This window comes from Primulina tabacum, unplaced genomic scaffold, assembly GCF_025594145.1.
Source record: "Primulina tabacum isolate GXHZ01 unplaced genomic scaffold, ASM2559414v2 Contig1299, whole genome shotgun sequence".
Lineage (NCBI taxonomy): Eukaryota > Viridiplantae > Streptophyta > Magnoliopsida > Lamiales > Gesneriaceae > Primulina > Primulina tabacum.
The window spans coordinates 1-20,340 of record NW_027460194.1 but is presented as its reverse complement, the minus strand read 5'-3'; the positions used below and the strand labels follow the sequence as shown (position 1 = coordinate 20,340).

The following is a 20,340-nucleotide window of genomic DNA, read 5'->3' as shown; positions in this document are numbered from 1 at the left end:
TTTTTTTTTTCGGGTGCGCGATCATACCAGCACTAATGCACCGGATCCCATCAGAACTCGAAGTTAAGCGTGCTTGGGCGAGTAGCAGTACTATGATCGGTGACCCCCTGGCAAGTCCTAGTGTTGCAACCCTTTTCCGGTTTGTTTCAATTTTTGATTACTTGTTTGATAGCGTTTCGGCTCAAAAATCGCTTACTCTCGTCGTACCAGATAAGACATTAAATGGAAAGTAGCTCGGGCACTGCCGGATTTGGACAAAATTGTAGGCTAATTTGATTGTAAACGGGCAAACGGACGAGACTCATTACTACGCCAATGAGCTGACGAGATTTTAGCCGAATTCCTTCTCTAAGACCCTCTAATTTGCGATTAACGCTTCTGTTAAGCTTTCGTTTCCTTCGCGAAATCAGCTTAGGAAGTTCGAAATTCGATTCCGGTTCCATTTTATCGGATCCCAGGCATAATAATAGCCTTACATTCGTTATTTCCTTCTTCTTATTTTTTTTTCTATTTTCTGGGAACATTAATCGATTTTTGTTGTCCTGAGCCGGTTCTGTGCGGAAGGGTATGACGCAGATTACTCCGGAGACGGTTAACTCATTAAAACAATTATTTCGACTGTTTTATCCATAATTTACGTAACCGGTCGCGACACGAGGTCTTCCCAGGGAGGTCACCCATCCTACCTCTGCCATCGCGCCAGACGCTTAACTTCATGGTTATGATTGGCGAGAGCAGTGCCGCGTGTTGTCCATCGCCGCCCGCTTCCACACCGTACTCGAGGGATATAAGAATAAACATCCCACTCAATGTCGGGTGCGATCATACCAGCACTAATGCACCGGATCCCATCAGAACTACGAAGTTAAGCTTGCTTGGGTGAGAGCAGTACTAGGATGGTGACCCCCTGGGAAGTCCTCGTGTTGCACCCTTTTCGTGTTTTTCTATTTTGATTACTTGTTGATAGACGATTTTCGGCTCAAATCATCTGAATCTCGATCGGGACCAGATAAGACATGTGAAATGAAAGTAGCTCGGGCACTGCCGGATTTGGACAAAATTGTAGGCTAATTTGATTGTAAACGGGCAAACGGACGAGACTCATTACTACGCAATGAGCTGACGAGATTTTAGCCGAATTCCTTCTCTAAGACCCTCTAATTTGCGATTTAACGCTTCTGTTAAGCTTTCGTTTCCTCGATGAAATCCGCTTAGGAAGTTCGAAATTCGATTCCGGTTCCATTTTATCGTATCCCAGGCATAATAATAGCTTTACATTCGTTATTTCCTTCTTCTTATTTTTTTTCTATTTCTGGGAACATTTATCGATATTTGTTGTCGTGAGCCGGTTCTGTGCGGAAGGGTATGACGCAGATTACTCCGGAGACGGTTAACTCATTAAAAACAATTATTTCGACTGTTTTATCCATAATTTACGTAAACGGTCGCGACACGAGGTCTTCCCAGGGAGGTCACCCATCCTACCTCTGCCATCGCGCCAGAACGCTTAACTTCATGGTTATGATTGGGCGAGAGCAGTGCCGCGTGTTGTCCATCGCCGCCCGCTCCACACGTACTCGAGGGATATAAGAATAAACATCCCACTCAATGTCGGGTGCGATCATACCAGCACTAATGCACCGGATCCCATCAGAACTCCGAAGTTAAGCTTGCTTGGGTCGAGAGCAGTACTAGGATGGGTGACCCCCTGGGAAGTCCTCGTGTTGCACCCTTTTCGTGTTTTTCTATTTTTGATTACTTGTTGATAGACGATTTTCGGCTCAAATCATCTGAATCTCGATCGGGACCAGATAAGACATGTGAAATGAAAGTAGCTCGGGCACTGCCGGATTTGGACAAAATTGTAGGCTAATTTGATTGTAAACGGGCAAACGGACGAGACTCATTACTACGCAATGAGCTGACGAGATTTTAGCCGAATTCCTTCTCTAAGACCCTCTAATTTGCGATTTAACGCTTCTGTTAAGCTTTCGTTTCCATCGAGAAATCCGCTTAGGAAGTTCGAAATTCGATTCCGGTTCCATTTTATCGTATCCCAGGCATAATAATAGCTTTACATTCGTTATTTCCTTCTTCTTATTTTTTTTCTATTTTCTGGGAACATTTATCGATATTTGTTGTCGTGAGCCGGTTCTGTGCGGAAGGGTATGACGCAGATTACTCCGGAGACGGTTAACTCATTAAAAACAATTATTTCGACTGTTTTATCCATAATTTACGTAAACGGTCGCGACACGAGGTCTTCCCAGGGAGGTCACCCATCCTACCTCTGCCATCGCGCCAGAACGCTTAACTTCATGGTTATGATTGGGCGAGAGCAGTGCCGCGTGTTGTCCATCGCCGCCCGCTCCACACGTACTCGAGGGATATAAGAATAAACATCCCACTCAATGTCGGGTGCGATCATACCAGCACTAATGCACCGGATCCCATCAGAACTCCGAAGTTAAGCGTGCTTGGGTGAGAGCAGTACTAGGATGGGTGACCCCCTGGGAAGTCCTCGTGTTGCACCCTTTTCGTGTTTTTCTATTTTTGATTACTTGTTGACAGACGATTTTCGGCTCAAATCATCTGAATCTCGATCGGGACCAGATAAGACATGTGAAATGAAAGTAGCTCGGGCACTGCCGGATTTGGACAAAATTGTAGGCTAATTTGATTGTAAACGGGCAAACGGACGAGACTCATTACTACGCAATGAGCTGACGAGATTTTAGCCGAATTTTCTCTAAGACCCTCTAATTTGCGATTTAACGCTTCTGTTAAGCTTTCGTTTCATCATGAAATCCGCTTAGGAAGTTCGAAATTCGATTCCGGTTCCATTTTATCGTATCCCAGGCATAATAATAGCCTTACATTCGTTATTTCCTTCTTCTTATTTTTTTTTCTATTTTCTGGGAACATTAATCGATTTTTGTTGTCCTGAGCCGGTTCTGTGCGGAAGGGTATGACGCAGATTACTCCGGAGACGGTTAACTCATTAAAAACAATTATTTCGACTTTTTTATTCATAATTTACGTAACCGGTCGCGACACGAGGTCTTCCCAGGGAGGTCACCCATCCTAGCTCTGCCATCGCGCTAGAACGCTTAACTTCATGGTTATGATTGGGCGAGAGCAGTGCCGCGTGTTGTCCATCGCCGCCCGCTCCACACGTACTCGAGGGATATAAGAATAAACATCCCACTCAATGTCGGGTGCGATCATACCAGCACTAATGCACCGGATCCCATCAGAACTCCGAAGTTAAGCGTGCTTGGGCGAGAGCAGTACTAGGATGGGTGACCCCCTGGGAAGTCCTCGTGTTGCACCCTTTTCGTGTTTTTCTATTTTTGATTACTTGTTGACAGACGATTTTCGGCTCAAATCATCTGAATCTCGATCGGACCAGATAAGACATGTGAAATGAAAGTAGCTCGGGCACTGCCGGATTTGGACAAAATTGTAGGCTAATTTGATTGTAAACGGGCAAACGGACGAGACTCATTACTACGCAATGAGCTGACGAGATTTTAGCCGAATTCCTTCTCTAAGACCCTCTAATTTGCGATTTAACGCTTCTGTTAAGCTTTCGTTTCCTCGAGAAATCCGCTTAGGAAGTTCGAAATTCGATTCCGGTTCCATTTTATCGTATCCCAGGCATAATAATAGCTTTACATTCGTTATTTCCTTCTTCTTATTTTTTTTCTATTTTCTGGGAACATTTATCGATTTTGTTGTCGTGAGCCGGTTCTGTGCGGAAGGGTATGACGCAGATTACTCCGGAGACGGTTAACTCATTAAAAACAATTATTTCGACTGTTTTATTCATAATTTACGTAACCGGTCGCGACACGAGGTCTTCCCAGGGAGGTCACCCATCCTAGCTCTGCCATCGCGCCAGAACGCTTAACTTCATGGTTATGATTGGGCGAGAGCAGTGCCGCGTGTTGTCCATCGCCGCCCGCTCCACACGTACTCGAGGGATATAAGAATAAACATCCCACTCAATGTCGGGTGCGATCATACCAGCACTAATGCACCGGATCCCATCAGAACTACGAAGTTAAGCGTGCTTGGGCGAGAGCAGTACTAGGATGGATGACCCCCTATGAAGTCCTCGTGTTGCACCCCTTTTCGTGTTTTTCTATTTTTGATTACTTGTTGATAGACGATTTTCGGCTCAAATCATCTGAATCTCGATCGGACCAGATAAGACATGTGAAATGAAAGTAGCTCGGGCACTGCCGGATTTGGACAAAATTGTAGGCTAATTTGATTGTAAACGGGCAAACGGACGAGACTCATTATTACGCAATGAGCTGACGAGATTTTAGCCGAATTCCTTCTCTAAGACCCTCTAATTTGCGATTAACGCTTCTGTTAAGCTTTCGTTTCATCGATGAAATCCGCTTAGGAAGTTCGAAATTCGATTCCGGTTCCATTTTATCGTATCCCAGGCATAATAATAGCTTTACATTCGTTATTTCCTTCTTCTTATTTTTTTTCTATTTTCTGGGAACATTTATCGATATTTGTTGTCGTGAGCCGGTTCTGTGCGGAAGGGTATGACGCAGATTACTCCGGAGACGGTTAACTCATTAAAAACAATTATTTCGACTGTTTTATCCATAATTTACGTAAACGGTCGCGACACGAGGTCTTCCCAGGGAGGTCACCCATCCTACCTCTGCCATCGCGCCAGAACGCTTAACTTCATGGTTATGATTGGGCGAGAGCAGTGCCGCGTGTTGTCCATCGCCGCCCGCTCCACACGTACTCGAGGGATATAAGAATAAACATCCCACTCAATGTCGGGTGCGATCATACCAGCACTAATGCACCGGATCCCATCAGAACTCCGAAGTTAAGCGTGCTTGGGTGAGAGCAGTACTAGGATGGGTGACCCCCTGGGAAGTCCTCGTGTTGCACCCTTTTCGTGTTTTTCTATTTTTGATTACTTGTTGATAGACGATTTTCGGCTCAAATCATCTGAATCTCGATCGGGACCAGATAAGACATGTGAAATGAAAGTAGCTCGGGCACTGCCGGATTTGGACAAAATTGTAGGCTAATTTGATTGTAAACGGGCAAACGGACGAGACTCATTACTACGCAATGAGCTGACGAGATTTTAGCCGAATTCCTTCTCTAAGACCCTCTAATTTGCGATTTAACGCTTCTGTTAAGCTTTCGTTTCATCATGAAATCCGCTTAGGAAGTTCGAAATTCGATTCCGGTTCCATTTTATCGTATCCCAGGCATAATAATAGCTTTACATTCGTTATTTCCTTCTTCTTATTTTTTTTCTATTTTCTGGGAACATTTATCGATATTTGTTGTCGTGAGCCGGTTCTGTGCGGAAGGGTATGACGCAGATTACTCCGGAGACGGTTAACTCATTAAAAACAATTATTTCGACTGTTTTATCCATAATTTACGTAAACGGTCGCGACACGAGGTCTTCCCAGGGAGGTCACCCATCCTACCTCTGCCATCGCGCCAGAACGCTTAACTTCATGGTTATGATTGGGCGAGAGCAGTGCCGCGTGTTGTCCATCGCCGCCCGCTCCACACGTACTCGAGGGATATAAGAATAAACATCCCACTCAATGTCGGGTGCGATCATACCAGCACTAATGCACCGGATCCCATCAGAACTACGAAGTTAAGCTTGCTTGGGTGAGAGCAGTACTAGGATGGGTGACCCCCTGGGAAGTCCTCGTGTTGCACCCTTTTCGTGTTTTTCTATTTTTGATTACTTGTTGATAGACGATTTTCGGCTCAAATCATCTGAATCTCGATCGGGACCAGATAAGACATGTGAAATGAAAGTAGCTCGGGCACTGCCGGATTTGGACAAAATTGTAGGCTAATTTGATTGTAAACGGGCAAACGGACGAGACTCATTATTACGCAATGAGCTGACGAGATTTTAGCCGAATTCCTTCTCTAAGACCCTCTAATTTGCGATTTAACGCTTCTGTTAAGCTTTCGTTTCATCATGAAATCCGCTTAGGAAGTTCGAAATTCGATTCCGGTTCCATTTTATCGTATCCCAGGCATAATAATAGCTTTACATTCGTTATTTCCTTCTTCTTATTTTTTTTCTATTTTCTGGGAACATTTATCGATATTTGTTGTCGTGAGCCGGTTCTGTGCGGAAGGGTATGACGCAGATTACTCCGGAGACGGTTAACTCATTAAAAACAATTATTTCGACTGTTTTATCCATAATTTACGTAAACGGTCGCGACACGAGGTCTTCCCAGGGAGGTCACCCATCCTACCTCTGCCATCGCGCCAGAACGCTTAACTTCATGGTTATGATTGGGCGAGAGCAGTGCCGCGTGTTGTCCATCGCCGCCCGCTCCACACGTACTCGAGGGATATAAGAATAAACATCCCACTCAATGTCGGGTGCGATCATACCAGCACTAATGCACCGGATCCCATCAGAACTCCGAAGTTAAGCGTGCTTGGGCGAGAGCAGTACTAGGATGGGTGACCCCCTGGGAAGTCCTCGTGTTGCACCCTTTTCGTGTTTTTCTATTTTTGATTACTTGTTGATAGACGATTTTCGGCTCAAATCATCTGAATCTCGATCGGGACCAGATAAGACATGTGAAATGAAAGTAGCTCGGGCACTGCCGGATTTGGACAAAATTGTAGGCTAATTTGATTGTAAACGGGCAAACGGACGAGACTCATTACTACGCAATGAGCTGACGAGATTTTAGCCGAATTCCTTCTCTAAGACCCTCTAATTTGCGATTTAACGCTTCTGTTAAGCTTTCGTTTCATCATGAAATCCGCTTAGGAAGTTCGAAATTCGATTCCGGTTCCATTTTATCGTATCCCAGGCATAATAATAGCTTTACATTCGTTATTTCCTTCTTCTTATTTTTTTTCTATTTTCTGGGAACATTATCGATATTTGTTGTCGTGAGCCGGTTCTGTGCGGAAGGGTATGACGCAGATTACTCCGGAGACGGTTAACTCATTAAAAACAATTATTTCGACTGTTTTATCCATAATTTACGTAAACGGTCGCGACACGAGGTCTTCCCAGGGAGGTCACCCATCCTACCTCTGCCATCGCGCCAGAACGCTTAACTTCATGGTTATGATTGGGCGAGAGCAGTGCCGCGTGTTGTCCATCGCCGCCCGCTCCACACGTACTCGAGGGATATAAGAATAAACATCCCACTCAATGTCGGGTGCGATCATACCAGCACTAATGCACCGGATCCCATCAGAACTACGAAGTTAAGCTTGCTTGGGTGAGAGCAGTACTAGGATGGGTGACCCCCTGGGAAGTCCTCGTGTTGCACCCTTTTCGTGTTTTTCTATTTTTGATTACTTGTTGATAGACGATTTTCGGCTCAAATCATCTGAATCTCGATCGGGACCAGATAAGACATGTGAAATGAAAGTAGCTCGGGCACTGCCGGATTTGGACAAAATTGTAGGCTAATTTGATTGTAAACGGGCAAACGGACGAGACTCATTATTACGCAATGAGCTGACGAGATTTTAGCCGAATTCCTTCTCTAAGACCCTCTAATTTGCGATTTAACGCTTCTGTTAAGCTTTCGTTTCATCATGAAATCCGCTTAGGAAGTTCGAAATTCGATTCCGGTTCCATTTTATCGTATCCCAGGCATAATAATAGCTTTACATTCGTTATTTCCTTCTTCTTATTTTTTTTCTATTTTCTGGGAACATTTATCGATATTTGTTGTCGTGAGCCGGTTCTGTGCGGAAGGGTATGACGCAGATTACTCCGGAGACGGTTAACTCATTAAAAACAATTATTTCGACTGTTTTATCCATAATTTACGTAAACGGTCGCGACACGAGGTCTTCCCAGGGAGGTCACCCATCCTACCTCTGCCATCGCGCCAGAACGCTTAACTTCATGGTTATGATTGGGCGAGAGCAGTGCCGCGTGTTGTCCATCGCCGCCCGCTCCACACGTACTCGAGGGATATAAGAATAAACATCCCACTCAATGTCGGGTGCGATCATACCAGCACTAATGCACCGGATCCCATCAGAACTCCGAAGTTAAGCGTGCTTGGGCGAGAGCAGTACTAGGATGGGTGACCCCCTGGGAAGTCCTCGTGTTGCACCCTTTTCGTGTTTTTCTATTTTTGATTACTTGTTGATAGACGATTTTCGGCTCAAATCATCTGAATCTCGATCGGACCAGATAAGACATGTGAAATGAAAGTAGCTCGGGCACTGCCGGATTTGGACAAAATTGTAGGCTAATTTGATTGTAAACGGGCAAACGGACGAGACTCATTACTACGCAATGAGCTGACGAGATTTTAGCCGAATTCCTTCTCTAAGACCCTCTAATTTGCGATTTAACGCTTCTGTTAAGCTTTCGTTTCATCGATGAAATCCGCTTAGGAAGTTCGAAATTCGATTCCGGTTCCATTTTATCGTATCCCAGGCATAATAATAGCTTTACATTCGTTATTTCCTTCTTCTTATTTTTTTTCTATTTTCTGGGAACATTATCGATATTTGTTGTCGTGAGCCGGTTCTGTGCGGAAGGGTATGACGCAGATTACTCCGGAGACGGTTAACTCATTAAAAACAATTATTTCGACTGTTTTATCCATAATTTACGTAAACGGTCGCGACACGAGGTCTTCCCAGGGAGGTCACCCATCCTACCTCTGCCATCGCGCCAGAACGCTTAACTTCATGGTTATGATTGGGCGAGAGCAGTGCCGCGTGTTGTCCATCGCCGCCCGCTCCACACGTACTCGAGGGATATAAGAATAAACATCCCACTCAATGTCGGGTGCGATCATACCAGCACTAATGCACCGGATCCCATCAGAACTACGAAGTTAAGCTTGCTTGGGTGAGAGCAGTACTAGGATGGGTGACCCCCTGGGAAGTCCTCGTGTTGCACCCTTTTCGTGTTTTTCTATTTTTGATTACTTGTTGATAGACGATTTTCGGCTCAAATCATCTGAATCTCGATCGGGACCAGATAAGACATGTGAAATGAAAGTAGCTCGGGCACTGCCGGATTTGGACAAAATTGTAGGCTAATTTGATTGTAAACGGGCAAACGGACGAGACTCATTACTACGCAATGAGCTGACGAGATTTTAGCCGAATTCCTTCTCTAAGACCCTCTAATTTGCGATTTAACGCTTCTGTTAAGCTTTCGTTTCATCATGAAATCCGCTTAGGAAGTTCGAAATTCGATTCCGGTTCCATTTTATCGTATCCCAGGCATAATAATAGCTTTACATTCGTTATTTCCTTCTTCTTATTTTTTTTCTATTTTCTGGGAACATTTATCGATATTTGTTGTCGTGAGCCGGTTCTGTGCGGAAGGGTATGACGCAGATTACTCCGGAGACGGTTAACTCATTAAAAACAATTATTTCGACTGTTTTATCCATAATTTACGTAAACGGTCGCGACACGAGGTCTTCCCAGGGAGGTCACCCATCCTACCTCTGCCATCGCGCCAGAACGCTTAACTTCATGGTTATGATTGGGCGAGAGCAGTGCCGCGTGTTGTCCATCGCCGCCCGCTCCACACGTACTCGAGGGATATAAGAATAAACATCCCACTCAATGTCGGGTGCGATCATACCAGCACTAATGCACCGGATCCCATCAGAACTACGAAGTTAAGCTTGCTTGGGTGAGAGCAGTACTAGGATGGGTGACCCCCTGGGAAGTCCTCGTGTTGCACCCTTTTCGTGTTTTTCTATTTTTGATTACTTGTTGATAGACGATTTTCGGCTCAAATCATCTGAATCTCGATCGGGACCAGATAAGACATGTGAAATGAAAGTAGCTCGGGCACTGCCGGATTTGGACAAAATTGTAGGCTAATTTGATTGTAAACGGGCAAACGGACGAGACTCATTATTACGCAATGAGCTGACGAGATTTTAGCCGAATTCCTTCTCTAAGACCCTCTAATTTGCGATTTAACGCTTCTGTTAAGCTTTCGTTTCATCATGAAATCCGCTTAGGAAGTTCGAAATTCGATTCCGGTTCCATTTTATCGTATCCCAGGCATAATAATAGCTTTACATTCGTTATTTCCTTCTTCTTATTTTTTTTCTATTTTCTGGGAACATTTATCGATATTTGTTGTCGTGAGCCGGTTCTGTGCGGAAGGGTATGACGCAGATTACTCCGGAGACGGTTAACTCATTAAAAACAATTATTTCGACTGTTTTATCCATAATTTACGTAAACGGTCGCGACACGAGGTCTTCCCAGGGAGGTCACCCATCCTAGCTCTGCCATCGCGCCAGAACGCTTAACTTCATGGTTATGATTGGGCGAGAGCAGTGCCGCGTGTTGTCCATCGCCGCCCGCTCCACACGTACTCGAGGGATATAAGAATAAACATCCCACTCAATGTCGGGTGCGATCATACCAGCACTAATGCACCGGATCCCATCAGAACTACGAAGTTAAGCTTGCTTGGGTGAGAGCAGTACTAGGATGGGTGACCCCCTGGGAAGTCCTCGTGTTGCACCCTTTTCGTGTTTTTCTATTTTTGATTACTTGTTGATAGACGATTTTCGGCTCAAATCATCTGAATCTCGATCGGGACCAGATAAGACATGTGAAATGAAAGTAGCTCGGGCACTGCCGGATTTGGACAAAATTGTAGGCTAATTTGATTGTAAACGGGCAAACGGACGAGACTCATTATTACGCAATGAGCTGACGAGATTTTAGCCGAATTCCTTCTCTAAGACCCTCTAATTTGCGATTTAACGCTTCTGTTAAGCTTTCGTTTCATCATGAAATCCGCTTAGGAAGTTCGAAATTCGATTCCGGTTCCATTTTATCGTATCCCAGGCATAATAATAGCTTTACATTCGTTATTTCCTTCTTCTTATTTTTTTTCTATTTTCTGGGAACATTTATCGATATTTGTTGTCGTGAGCCGGTTCTGTGCGGAAGGGTATGACGCAGATTACTCCGGAGACGGTTAACTCATTAAAAACAATTATTTCGACTGTTTTATCCATAATTTACGTAAACGGTCGCGACACGAGGTCTTCCCAGGGAGGTCACCCATCCTACCTCTGCCATCGCGCCAGAACGCTTAACTTCATGGTTATGATTGGGCGAGAGCAGTGCCGCGTGTTGTCCATCGCCGCCCGCTCCACACGTACTCGAGGGATATAAGAATAAACATCCCACTCAATGTCGGGTGCGATCATACCAGCACTAATGCACCGGATCCCATCAGAACTACGAAGTTAAGCTTGCTTGGGCTGAGAGCAGTACTAGGATGGGTGACCCCCTGGGAAGTCCTCGTGTTGCACCCTTTTCGTGTTTTTCTATTTTTGATTACTTGTTGATAGACGATTTTCGGCTCAAATCATCTGAATCTCGATCGGGACCAGATAAGACATGTGAAATGAAAGTAGCTCGGGCACTGCCGGATTTGGACAAAATTGTAGGCTAATTTGATTGTAAACGGGCAAACGGACGAGACTCATTATTACGCAATGAGCTGACGAGATTTTAGCCGAATTCCTTCTCTAAGACCCTCTAATTTGCGATTTAACGCTTCTGTTAAGCTTTCGTTTCATCATGAAATCCGCTTAGGAAGTTCGAAATTCGATTCCGGTTCCATTTTATCGTATCCCAGGCATAATAATAGCTTTACATTCGTTATTTCCTTCTTCTTATTTTTTTTTCTATTTTCTGGGAACATTTATCGATATTTGTTGTCGTGAGCCGGTTCTGTGCGGAAGGGTATGACGCAGATTACTCCGGAGACGGTTAACTCATTAAAAACAATTATTTCGACTGTTTTATCCATAATTTACGTAAACGGTCGCGACACGAGGTCTTCCCAGGGAGGTCACCCATCCTACCTCTGCCATCGCGCCAGAACGCTTAACTTCATGGTTATGATTGGGCGAGAGCAGTGCCGCGTGTTGTCCATCGCCGCCCGCTCCACACGTACTCGAGGGATATAAGAATAAACATCCCACTCAATGTCGGGTGCGATCATACCAGCACTAATGCACCGGATCCCATCAGAACTACGAAGTTAAGCTTGCTTGGGCTGAGAGCAGTACTAGGATGGGTGACCCCCTGGGAAGTCCTCGTGTTGCACCCTTTTCGTGTTTTTCTATTTTTGATTACTTGTTGATAGACGATTTTCGGCTCAAATCATCTGAATCTCGATCGGGACCAGATAAGACATGTGAAATGAAAGTAGCTCGGGCACTGCCGGATTTGGACAAAATTGTAGGCTAATTTGATTGTAAACGGGCAAACGGACGAGACTCATTATTACGCAATGAGCTGACGAGATTTTAGCCGAATTCCTTCTCTAAGACCCTCTAATTTGCGATTTAACGCTTCTGTTAAGCTTTCGTTTCATCGATGAAATCCGCTTAGGAAGTTCGAAATTCGATTCCGGTTCCATTTTATCGTATCCCAGGCATAATAATAGCTTTACATTCGTTATTTCCTTCTTCTTATTTTTTTTCTATTTTCTGGGAACATTATCGATATTTGTTGTCGTGAGCCGGTTCTGTGCGGAAGGGTATGACGCAGATTACTCCGGAGACGGTTAACTCATTAAAAACAATTATTTCGACTGTTTTATCCATAATTTACGTAACCGGTCGCGACACGAGGTCTTCCCAGGGAGGTCACCCATCCTACCTCTGCCATCGCGCCAGAACGCTTAACTTCATGGTTATGATTGGGCGAGAGCAGTGCCGCGTGTTGTCCATCGCCGCCCGCTCCACACGTACTCGAGGGATATAAGAATAAACATCCCACTCAATGTCGGGTGCGATCATACCAGCACTAATGCACCGGATCCCATCAGAACTACGAAGTTAAGCTTGCTTGGGTGAGAGCAGTACTAGGATGGGTGACCCCCTGGGAAGTCCTCGTGTTGCACCCTTTTCGTGTTTTTCTATTTTTGATTACTTGTTGATAGACGATTTTCGGCTCAAATCATCTGAATCTCGATCGGGACCAGATAAGACATGTGAAATGAAAGTAGCTCGGGCACTGCCGGATTTGGACAAAATTGTAGGCTAATTTGATTGTAAACGGGCAAACGGACGAGACTCATTATTACGCAATGAGCTGACGAGATTTTAGCCGAATTCCTTCTCTAAGACCCTCTAATTTGCGATTTAACGCTTCTGTTAAGCTTTCGTTTCATCATGAAATCCGCTTAGGAAGTTCGAAATTCGATTCCGGTTCCATTTTATCGTATCCCAGGCATAATAATAGCTTTACATTCGTTATTTCCTTCTTCTTATTTTTTTTCTATTTTCTGGGAACATTTATCGATATTTGTTGTCGTGAGCCGGTTCTGTGCGGAAGGGTATGACGCAGATTACTCCGGAGACGGTTAACTCATTAAAAACAATTATTTCGACTGTTTTATCCATAATTTACGTAAACGGTCGCGACACGAGGTCTTCCCAGGGAGGTCACCCATCCTACCTCTGCCATCGCGCCAGAACGCTTAACTTCATGGTTATGATTGGGCGAGAGCAGTGCCGCGTGTTGTCCATCGCCGCCCGCTCCACACGTACTCGAGGGATATAAGAATAAACATCCCACTCAATGTCGGGTGCGATCATACCAGCACTAATGCACCGGATCCCATCAGAACTCCGAAGTTAAGCTTGCTTGGGTGAGAGCAGTACTAGGATGGGTGACCCCCTGGGAAGTCCTCGTGTTGCACCCTTTTCGTGTTTTTCTATTTTTGATTACTTGTTGATAGACGATTTTCGGCTCAAATCATCTGAATCTCGATCGGGACCAGATAAGACATGTGAAATGAAAGTAGCTCGGGCACTGCCGGATTTGGACAAAATTGTAGGCTAATTTGATTGTAAACGGGCAAACGGACGAGACTCATTATTACGCAATGAGCTGACGAGATTTTAGCCGAATTCCTTCTCTAAGACCCTCTAATTTGCGATTTAACGCTTCTGTTAAGCTTTCGTTTCATCATGAAATCCGCTTAGGAAGTTCGAAATTCGATTCCGGTTCCATTTTATCGTATCCCAGGCATAATAATAGCTTTACATTCGTTATTTCCTTCTTCTTATTTTTTTTCTATTTTCTGGGAACATTTATCGATATTTGTGTCGTGAGCCGGTTCTGTGCGGAAGGGTATGACGCAGATTACTCCGGAGACGGTTAACTCATTAAAAACAATTATTTCGACTGTTTTATCCATAATTTACGTAAACGGTCGCGACACGAGATCTTCCCAGGGAGGTCACCCATCCTACCTCTGCCATCGCGCCAGAACGCTTAACTTCATGGTTATGATTGGGCGAGAGCAGTGCCGCGTGTTGTCCATCGCCGCCCGCTCCACACGTACTCGAGGGATATAAGAATAAACATCCCACTCAATGTCGGGTGCGATCATACCAGCACTAATGCACCGGATCCCATCAGAACCACTCAATGTCGGGTGCGATCATACCAGCACTAATGCACCGGATCCCATCAGAACTACGAAGTTAAGCGTGCTTGGGTGAGAGCAGTACTAGGATGGTGACCCCCTGGAAGTCCTCGTGTTGCACCCTTTTCGTGTTTTTCTATTTTTGATTACTTGTTGATAGACGATTTTCGGCTCAAATCATCTGAATCTCGATCAGGACCAGATAAGACATGTGAAATGAAAGTAGCTCGGGCACTGCCGGATTTGGACAAAATTGTAGGCTAATTTGATTGTAACGGGCAAACGGACGAGACTCATTACTACGCAATGAGCTGACGAGATTTTAGCCGAATTCCTTCTCTAAGACCCTCTAATTTGCGATTTAACGCTTCTGTTAAGCTTTCGTTTCATCAGAGAAATCCGCTTAGGAAGTTCGAAATTCGATTCCGGTTCCATTTTATCGTATCCCAGGCATAATAATAGCTTTACATTCGTTATTTCCTTCTTCTTATTTTTTTTCTATTTTCTGGGAACATTTATCGATATTTGTTGTCGTGAGCCGGTTCTGTGCGGAAGGGTATGACGCAGATTACTCCGGAGACGGTTAACTCATTAAAAACAATTATTTCGACTGTTTTATCCATAATTTACGTAAACGGTCGCGACACGAGGTCTTCCCAGGGAGGTCACCCATCCTACCTCTGCCATCGCGCCAGAACGCTTAACTTCATGGTTATGATTGGGCGAGAGCAGTGCCGCGTGTTGTCCATCGCCGCCCGCTCCACACGTACTCGAGGGATATAAGAATAAACATCCCACTCAATGTCGGGTGCGATCATACCAGCACTAATGCACCGGATCCCATCAGAACTCCGAAGTTAAGCGTGCTTGGGTGAGAGCAGTACTAGGATGGGTGACCCCCTGGGAAGTCCTCGTGTTGCACCCTTTTCGTGTTTTTCTATTTTTGATTACTTGTTGATAGACGATTTTCGGCTCAAATCATCTGAATCTCGATCGAGACCAGATAAGACATGTGAAATGAAAGTAGCTCGGGCACTGCCGGATTTGGACAAAATTGTAGGCTAATTTGATTGTAAACGGGCAAACGGACGAGACTCATTACTACGCAATGAGCTGACGAGATTTTAGCCGAATTCCTTCTCTAAGACCCTCTAATTTGCGATTAAACGCTTCTGTTAAGCTTTCGTTTCCTCGAGAAATCCGCTTAGGAAGTTCGAAATTCGATTCCGGTTCCATTTTATCGTATCCCAGGCATAATAATAGCTTTACATTCGTTATTTCCTTCTTCTTATTTTTTTTTCTATTTTCTGGGAACATTTATCGATATTTGTTGTCGTGAGCCGGTTCTGTGCGGAAGGGTATGACGCAGATTACTCCGGAGACGGTTAACTCATTAAAAACAATTATTTCGACTGTTTTATTCATAATTTACGTAACCGGTCGCGACACGAGGTCTTCCTAGGGAGGTCACCCATCCTACCTCTGCCATCGCGCCAGAACGCTTAACTTCATGGTTATGATTGGGCGAGAGCAGTGCCGCGTGTTGTCCATCGCCGCCCGCTCCACACGTACTCGAGGGATATAAGAATAAACATCCCACTCAATGTCGGGTGCGATCATACCAGCACTAATGCACCGGATCCCATCAGAACTACGAAGTTAAGCTTGCTTGGGTGAGAGCAGTACTAGGATGGGTGACCCCCTGGGAAGTCCTCGTGTTGCACCCTTTTCGTGTTTTTCTATTTTTGATTACTTGTTGATAGACGATTTTCGGCTCAAATCATCTGAATCTCGATCGGGACCAGATAAGACATGTGAAATGAAAGTAGCTCGGGCACTGCCGGATTTGGACAAAATTGTAGGCTAATTTGATTGTAAACGGGCAAACGGACGAGACTCATTATTACGCAATGAGCTGACGAGATTTTAGCCGAATTCCTTCTCTAAGACCCTCTAATTTGCGATTTAACGCTTCTGTTAAGCTTTCGTTTCATCATGAAATCCGCTTAGGAAGTTCGAAATTCGATTCCGGTTCCATTTTATCGTATCCCAGGCATAATAATAGCTTTACATTCGTTATTTCCTTCTTCTTATTTTTTTTCTATTTTCTGGGAACATTTATCGATATTTGTTGTCGTGAGCCGGTTCTGTGCGGAAGGGTATGACGCAGATTACTCCGGAGACGGTTAACTCATTAAAAACAATTATTTCGACTGTTTTATCCATAATTTACGTAAACGGTCGCGACACGAGGTCTTCCCAGGGAGGTCACCCATCCTACCTCTGCCATCGCGCCAGAACGCTTAACTTCATGGTTATGATTGGGCGAGAGCAGTGCCGCGTGTTGTCCATCGCCGCCCGCTCCACACGTACTCGAGGGATATAAGAATAAACATCCCACTCAATGTCGGGTGCGATCATACCGGCACTAATGCACCGGATCCCATCAGAACTACGAAGTTAAGCTTGCTTGGGTGAGAGCAGTACTAGGATGGGTGACCCCCTGGGAAGTCCTCGTGTTGCACCCTTTTCGTGTTTTTCTATTTTTGATTACTTGTTGATAGACGATTTTCGGCTCAAATCATCTGAATCTCGATCGGGACCAGATAAGACATGTGAAATGAAAGTAGCTCGGGCACTGCCGGATTTGGACAAAATTGTAGGCTAATTTGATTGTAAACGGGCAAACGGACGAGACTCATTATTACGCAATGAGCTGACGAGATTTTAGCCGAATTCCTTCTCTAAGACCCTCTAATTTGCGATTTAACGCTTCTGTTAAGCTTTCGTTTCATCATGAAATCCGCTTAGGAAGTTCGAAATTCGATTCCGGTTCCATTTTATCGTATCCCAGGCATAATAATAGCTTTACATTCGTTATTTCCTTCTTCTTATTTTTTTTCTATTTTCTGGGAACATTTATCGATATTTGTTGTCGTGAGCCGGTTCTGTGCGGAAGGGTATGACGCAGATTACTCCGGAGACGGTTAACTCATTAAAAACAATTATTTCGACTGTTTTATCCATAATTTACGTAAACGGTCGCGACACGAGGTCTTCCCAGGGAGGTCACCCATCCTACCTCTGCCATCGCGCCAGAACGCTTAACTTCATGGTTATGATTGGGCGAGAGCAGTGCCGCGTGTTGTCCATCGCCGCCCGCTCCACACGTACTCGAGGGATATAAGAATAAACATCCCACTCAATGTCGGGTGCGATCATACCAGCACTAATGCACCGGATCCCATCAGAACTCCGAAGTTAAGCGTGCTTGGGCAGAGCAGTACTAGGATGGGTGACCCCCTGGGAAGTCCTCGTGTTGCACCCTTTTCGTGTTTTTCTATTTTTGATTACTTGTTGACAGACGATTTTCGGCTCAAATCATCTGAATTTCGATCGAGACCAGATAAGACATGTGAAATGAAAGTAGCTCGGGCACTGCCGGATTTGGACAAAATTGTAGGCTAATTTGATTGTAAACGGGCAAACGGACGAGACTCATTACTACGCAATGAGCTGACGAGATTTTAGCCGAATTCCTTCTCTAAGACCCTCTAATTTGCGATTAAACGCTTCTGTTAAGCTTTCGTTTCCTCGAGAAATCCGCTTAGGAAGTTCGAAATTCGATTCCGGTTCCATTTTATCGTATCCCAGGCATAATAATAGCCTTACATTCGTTATTTCCTTCTTCTTATTTTTTTTTCTATTTTCTGGGAACATTAATCGATTTTTGTTGTCCTGAGCCGGTTCTGTGCGGAAGGGTATGACGCAGATTACTCCGGAGACGGTTAACTCATTAAAAACAATTATTTCGACTGTTTTATTCATAATTTACGTAACCGGTCGCGACACGAGGTCTTCCTAGGGAGGTCACCCATCCTAGCTCTGCCATCGCGCCAGAACGCTTAACTTCATGGTTATGATTGGGCGAGAGCAGTGCCGCGTGTTGTCCATCGCCGCCCGCTCCACACGTACTCGAGGGATATAAGAATAAACATCCCACTCAATGTCGGGTGCGATCATACCAGCACTAATGCACCGGATCCCATCAGAACTACGAAGTTAAGCTTGCTTGGGTGAGAGCAGTACTAGGATGGGTGACCCCCTGGGAAGTCCTCGTGTTGCACCCTTTTCGTGTTTTTCTATTTTTGATTACTTGTTGATAGACGATTTTCGGCTCAAATCATCTGAATCTCGATCGGGACCAGATAAGACATGTGAAATGAAAGTAGCTCGGGCACTGCCGGATTTGGACAAAATTGTAGGCTAATTTGATTGTAAACGGGCAAACGGACGAGACTCATTATTACGCAATGAGCTGACGAGATTTTAGCCGAATTCCTTCTCTAAGACCCTCTAATTTGCGATTTAACGCTTCTGTTAAGCTTTCGTTTCATCATGAAATCCGCTTAGGAAGTTCGAAATTCGATTCCGGTTCCATTTTATCGTATCCCAGGCATAATAATAGCTTTACATTCGTTATTTTCCTTCTTCTTATTTTTTTCTATTTTCTGGGAACATTTATCGATATTTGTTGTCGTGAGCCGGTTCTGTGCGGAAGGGTATGACGCAGATTACTCCGGAGACGGTTAACTCATTAAAAACAATTATTTCGACTGTTTTATCCATAATTTACGTAAACGGTCGCGACACGAGGTCTTCCCAGGGAGGTCACCCATCCTACCTCTGCCATCGCGCAGAACGCTTAACTTCATGGTTATGATTGGGCGAGAGCAGTGCCGCGTGTTGTCCATCGCCGCCCGCTCCACACGTACTCGAGGGATATAAGAATAAACATCCCACTCAATGTCGGGTGCGATCATACCGGCACTAATGCACCGGATCCCATCAGAACTACGAAGTTAAGCTTGCTTGGGTGAGAGCAGTACTAGGATCGGTGACCCCCTGGGAAGTCCTCGTGTTGCACCCTTTTCGTGTTTTTCTATTTTTGATTACTTGTTGATAGACGATTTTCGGCTCAAATCATCTGAATCTCGATCGGGACCAGATAAGACATGTGAAATGAAAGTAGCTCGGGCACTGCCGGATTTGGACAAAATTGTAGGCTAATTTGATTGTAAACGGGCAAACGGACGAGACTCATTATTACGCAATGAGCTGACGAGATTTTAGCCGAATTCCTTCTCTAAGACCCTCTAATTTGCGATTTAACGCTTCTGTTAAGCTTTCGTTTCATCATGAAATCCGCTTAGGAAGTTCGAAATTCGATTCCGGTTCCATTTTATCGTATCCCAGGCATAATAATAGCTTTACATTCGTTATTTCCTTCTTCTTATTTTTTTTCTATTTTCTGGGAACATTAATCGATTTTTGTTGTCCGTGAGCCGGTTCTGTGCGGAAGGGTATGACGCAGATTACTCCGGAGACGGTTACTCATTAAAACAATTATTTCGACTGTTTTAAAATTAATGTAAACGGTCGCGACACGAGATCTTCCCAGGGAGGTCACCCATCCTACCTCTGCCATCGCGCAGAACGCTTAACTTCATGGTTATGATTGGGCGAGAGCAGTGCCGCGTGTTGTCCATGCCGCGCCCGCTCCACACGTACTCGAGGATATAAGAATAAACATCCCACTCATGTCGGGTGCTATCATACCAGCACTAATGCATCGGATCCCATCAGAACTACGAAGGTAAGCTGCTTGTGTGGTGAGAGCAGTACTAGGAGGGTGACCCCCTGGAAGTCCTCGTGTGCACCCTTTTCGTGTGTTTTTCTATTTTTGATTACTTGTTGATAGACGATTTTTGGCTCAATATCTGAATCTCGATCGGACAAGATAAGACATTGTGAAATGAAAGTAGTCGGCGGACTGCCGGATTTGGACAAAATTCTAGGCTAAT

The 20,340-nt window shown here is 44.7% G+C and overlaps 24 non-coding genes and 1 pseudogene across 24 annotated transcripts; all 25 read left to right on the top strand.

Annotated features, from left to right (window-relative positions):
- The first annotated feature begins 13 nt into the window (after positions 1–13).
- Positions 14–132, top strand: LOC142536320 (5S ribosomal RNA; annotated as a pseudogene).
- A 682-nt stretch (positions 133–814) lies between these two features.
- Positions 815–932, top strand: LOC142536317 (5S ribosomal RNA). The gene has a single exon (XR_012818160.1). It is a non-coding gene; the product is annotated as a 5S ribosomal RNA (ribosomal RNA).
- A 681-nt stretch (positions 933–1,613) lies between these two features.
- LOC142536303 (5S ribosomal RNA) lies at positions 1,614–1,733 on the top strand. Its single transcript, XR_012818146.1, has one exon. It is a non-coding gene; the product is annotated as a 5S ribosomal RNA (ribosomal RNA).
- Positions 1,734–2,416: 683 nt separating this feature from the next.
- On the top strand, positions 2,417–2,535 carry LOC142536300 (5S ribosomal RNA). The gene has a single exon (XR_012818143.1). It is a non-coding gene; the product is annotated as a 5S ribosomal RNA (ribosomal RNA).
- Positions 2,536–3,216: 681 nt separating this feature from the next.
- Positions 3,217–3,335, top strand: LOC142536321 (5S ribosomal RNA). Its single transcript, XR_012818163.1, has one exon. It is a non-coding gene; the product is annotated as a 5S ribosomal RNA (ribosomal RNA).
- Positions 3,336–4,015: 680 nt separating this feature from the next.
- LOC142536304 (5S ribosomal RNA) lies at positions 4,016–4,134 on the top strand. The gene has a single exon (XR_012818147.1). It is a non-coding gene; the product is annotated as a 5S ribosomal RNA (ribosomal RNA).
- Positions 4,135–4,816: 682 nt separating this feature from the next.
- Positions 4,817–4,935, top strand: LOC142536324 (5S ribosomal RNA). Its single transcript, XR_012818165.1, has one exon. It is a non-coding gene; the product is annotated as a 5S ribosomal RNA (ribosomal RNA).
- A 682-nt stretch (positions 4,936–5,617) lies between these two features.
- Positions 5,618–5,736, top strand: LOC142536313 (5S ribosomal RNA). The gene has a single exon (XR_012818156.1). It is a non-coding gene; the product is annotated as a 5S ribosomal RNA (ribosomal RNA).
- A 682-nt stretch (positions 5,737–6,418) lies between these two features.
- Positions 6,419–6,537, top strand: LOC142536310 (5S ribosomal RNA). Its single transcript, XR_012818153.1, has one exon. It is a non-coding gene; the product is annotated as a 5S ribosomal RNA (ribosomal RNA).
- Positions 6,538–7,218: 681 nt separating this feature from the next.
- Positions 7,219–7,337, top strand: LOC142536312 (5S ribosomal RNA). The gene has a single exon (XR_012818155.1). It is a non-coding gene; the product is annotated as a 5S ribosomal RNA (ribosomal RNA).
- A 682-nt stretch (positions 7,338–8,019) lies between these two features.
- On the top strand, positions 8,020–8,138 carry LOC142536299 (5S ribosomal RNA). Its single transcript, XR_012818142.1, has one exon. It is a non-coding gene; the product is annotated as a 5S ribosomal RNA (ribosomal RNA).
- A 681-nt stretch (positions 8,139–8,819) lies between these two features.
- On the top strand, positions 8,820–8,938 carry LOC142536311 (5S ribosomal RNA). Its single transcript, XR_012818154.1, has one exon. It is a non-coding gene; the product is annotated as a 5S ribosomal RNA (ribosomal RNA).
- A 682-nt stretch (positions 8,939–9,620) lies between these two features.
- On the top strand, positions 9,621–9,739 carry LOC142536309 (5S ribosomal RNA). Its single transcript, XR_012818152.1, has one exon. It is a non-coding gene; the product is annotated as a 5S ribosomal RNA (ribosomal RNA).
- A 682-nt stretch (positions 9,740–10,421) lies between these two features.
- On the top strand, positions 10,422–10,540 carry LOC142536308 (5S ribosomal RNA). Its single transcript, XR_012818151.1, has one exon. It is a non-coding gene; the product is annotated as a 5S ribosomal RNA (ribosomal RNA).
- A 682-nt stretch (positions 10,541–11,222) lies between these two features.
- LOC142536316 (5S ribosomal RNA) lies at positions 11,223–11,342 on the top strand. Its single transcript, XR_012818159.1, has one exon. It is a non-coding gene; the product is annotated as a 5S ribosomal RNA (ribosomal RNA).
- A 683-nt stretch (positions 11,343–12,025) lies between these two features.
- Positions 12,026–12,145, top strand: LOC142536315 (5S ribosomal RNA). The gene has a single exon (XR_012818158.1). It is a non-coding gene; the product is annotated as a 5S ribosomal RNA (ribosomal RNA).
- Positions 12,146–12,827: 682 nt separating this feature from the next.
- On the top strand, positions 12,828–12,946 carry LOC142536307 (5S ribosomal RNA). The gene has a single exon (XR_012818150.1). It is a non-coding gene; the product is annotated as a 5S ribosomal RNA (ribosomal RNA).
- Positions 12,947–13,628: 682 nt separating this feature from the next.
- On the top strand, positions 13,629–13,747 carry LOC142536301 (5S ribosomal RNA). Its single transcript, XR_012818144.1, has one exon. It is a non-coding gene; the product is annotated as a 5S ribosomal RNA (ribosomal RNA).
- Positions 13,748–14,483: 736 nt separating this feature from the next.
- Positions 14,484–14,600, top strand: LOC142536319 (5S ribosomal RNA). Its single transcript, XR_012818162.1, has one exon. It is a non-coding gene; the product is annotated as a 5S ribosomal RNA (ribosomal RNA).
- A 682-nt stretch (positions 14,601–15,282) lies between these two features.
- Positions 15,283–15,401, top strand: LOC142536323 (5S ribosomal RNA). The gene has a single exon (XR_012818164.1). It is a non-coding gene; the product is annotated as a 5S ribosomal RNA (ribosomal RNA).
- A 683-nt stretch (positions 15,402–16,084) lies between these two features.
- LOC142536306 (5S ribosomal RNA) lies at positions 16,085–16,203 on the top strand. Its single transcript, XR_012818149.1, has one exon. It is a non-coding gene; the product is annotated as a 5S ribosomal RNA (ribosomal RNA).
- A 682-nt stretch (positions 16,204–16,885) lies between these two features.
- On the top strand, positions 16,886–17,004 carry LOC142536314 (5S ribosomal RNA). The gene has a single exon (XR_012818157.1). It is a non-coding gene; the product is annotated as a 5S ribosomal RNA (ribosomal RNA).
- Positions 17,005–17,686: 682 nt separating this feature from the next.
- On the top strand, positions 17,687–17,804 carry LOC142536302 (5S ribosomal RNA). The gene has a single exon (XR_012818145.1). It is a non-coding gene; the product is annotated as a 5S ribosomal RNA (ribosomal RNA).
- Positions 17,805–18,487: 683 nt separating this feature from the next.
- Positions 18,488–18,606, top strand: LOC142536305 (5S ribosomal RNA). Its single transcript, XR_012818148.1, has one exon. It is a non-coding gene; the product is annotated as a 5S ribosomal RNA (ribosomal RNA).
- Positions 18,607–19,287: 681 nt separating this feature from the next.
- LOC142536318 (5S ribosomal RNA) lies at positions 19,288–19,406 on the top strand. The gene has a single exon (XR_012818161.1). It is a non-coding gene; the product is annotated as a 5S ribosomal RNA (ribosomal RNA).
- Positions 19,407–20,340: the final 934 nt, after the last annotated feature.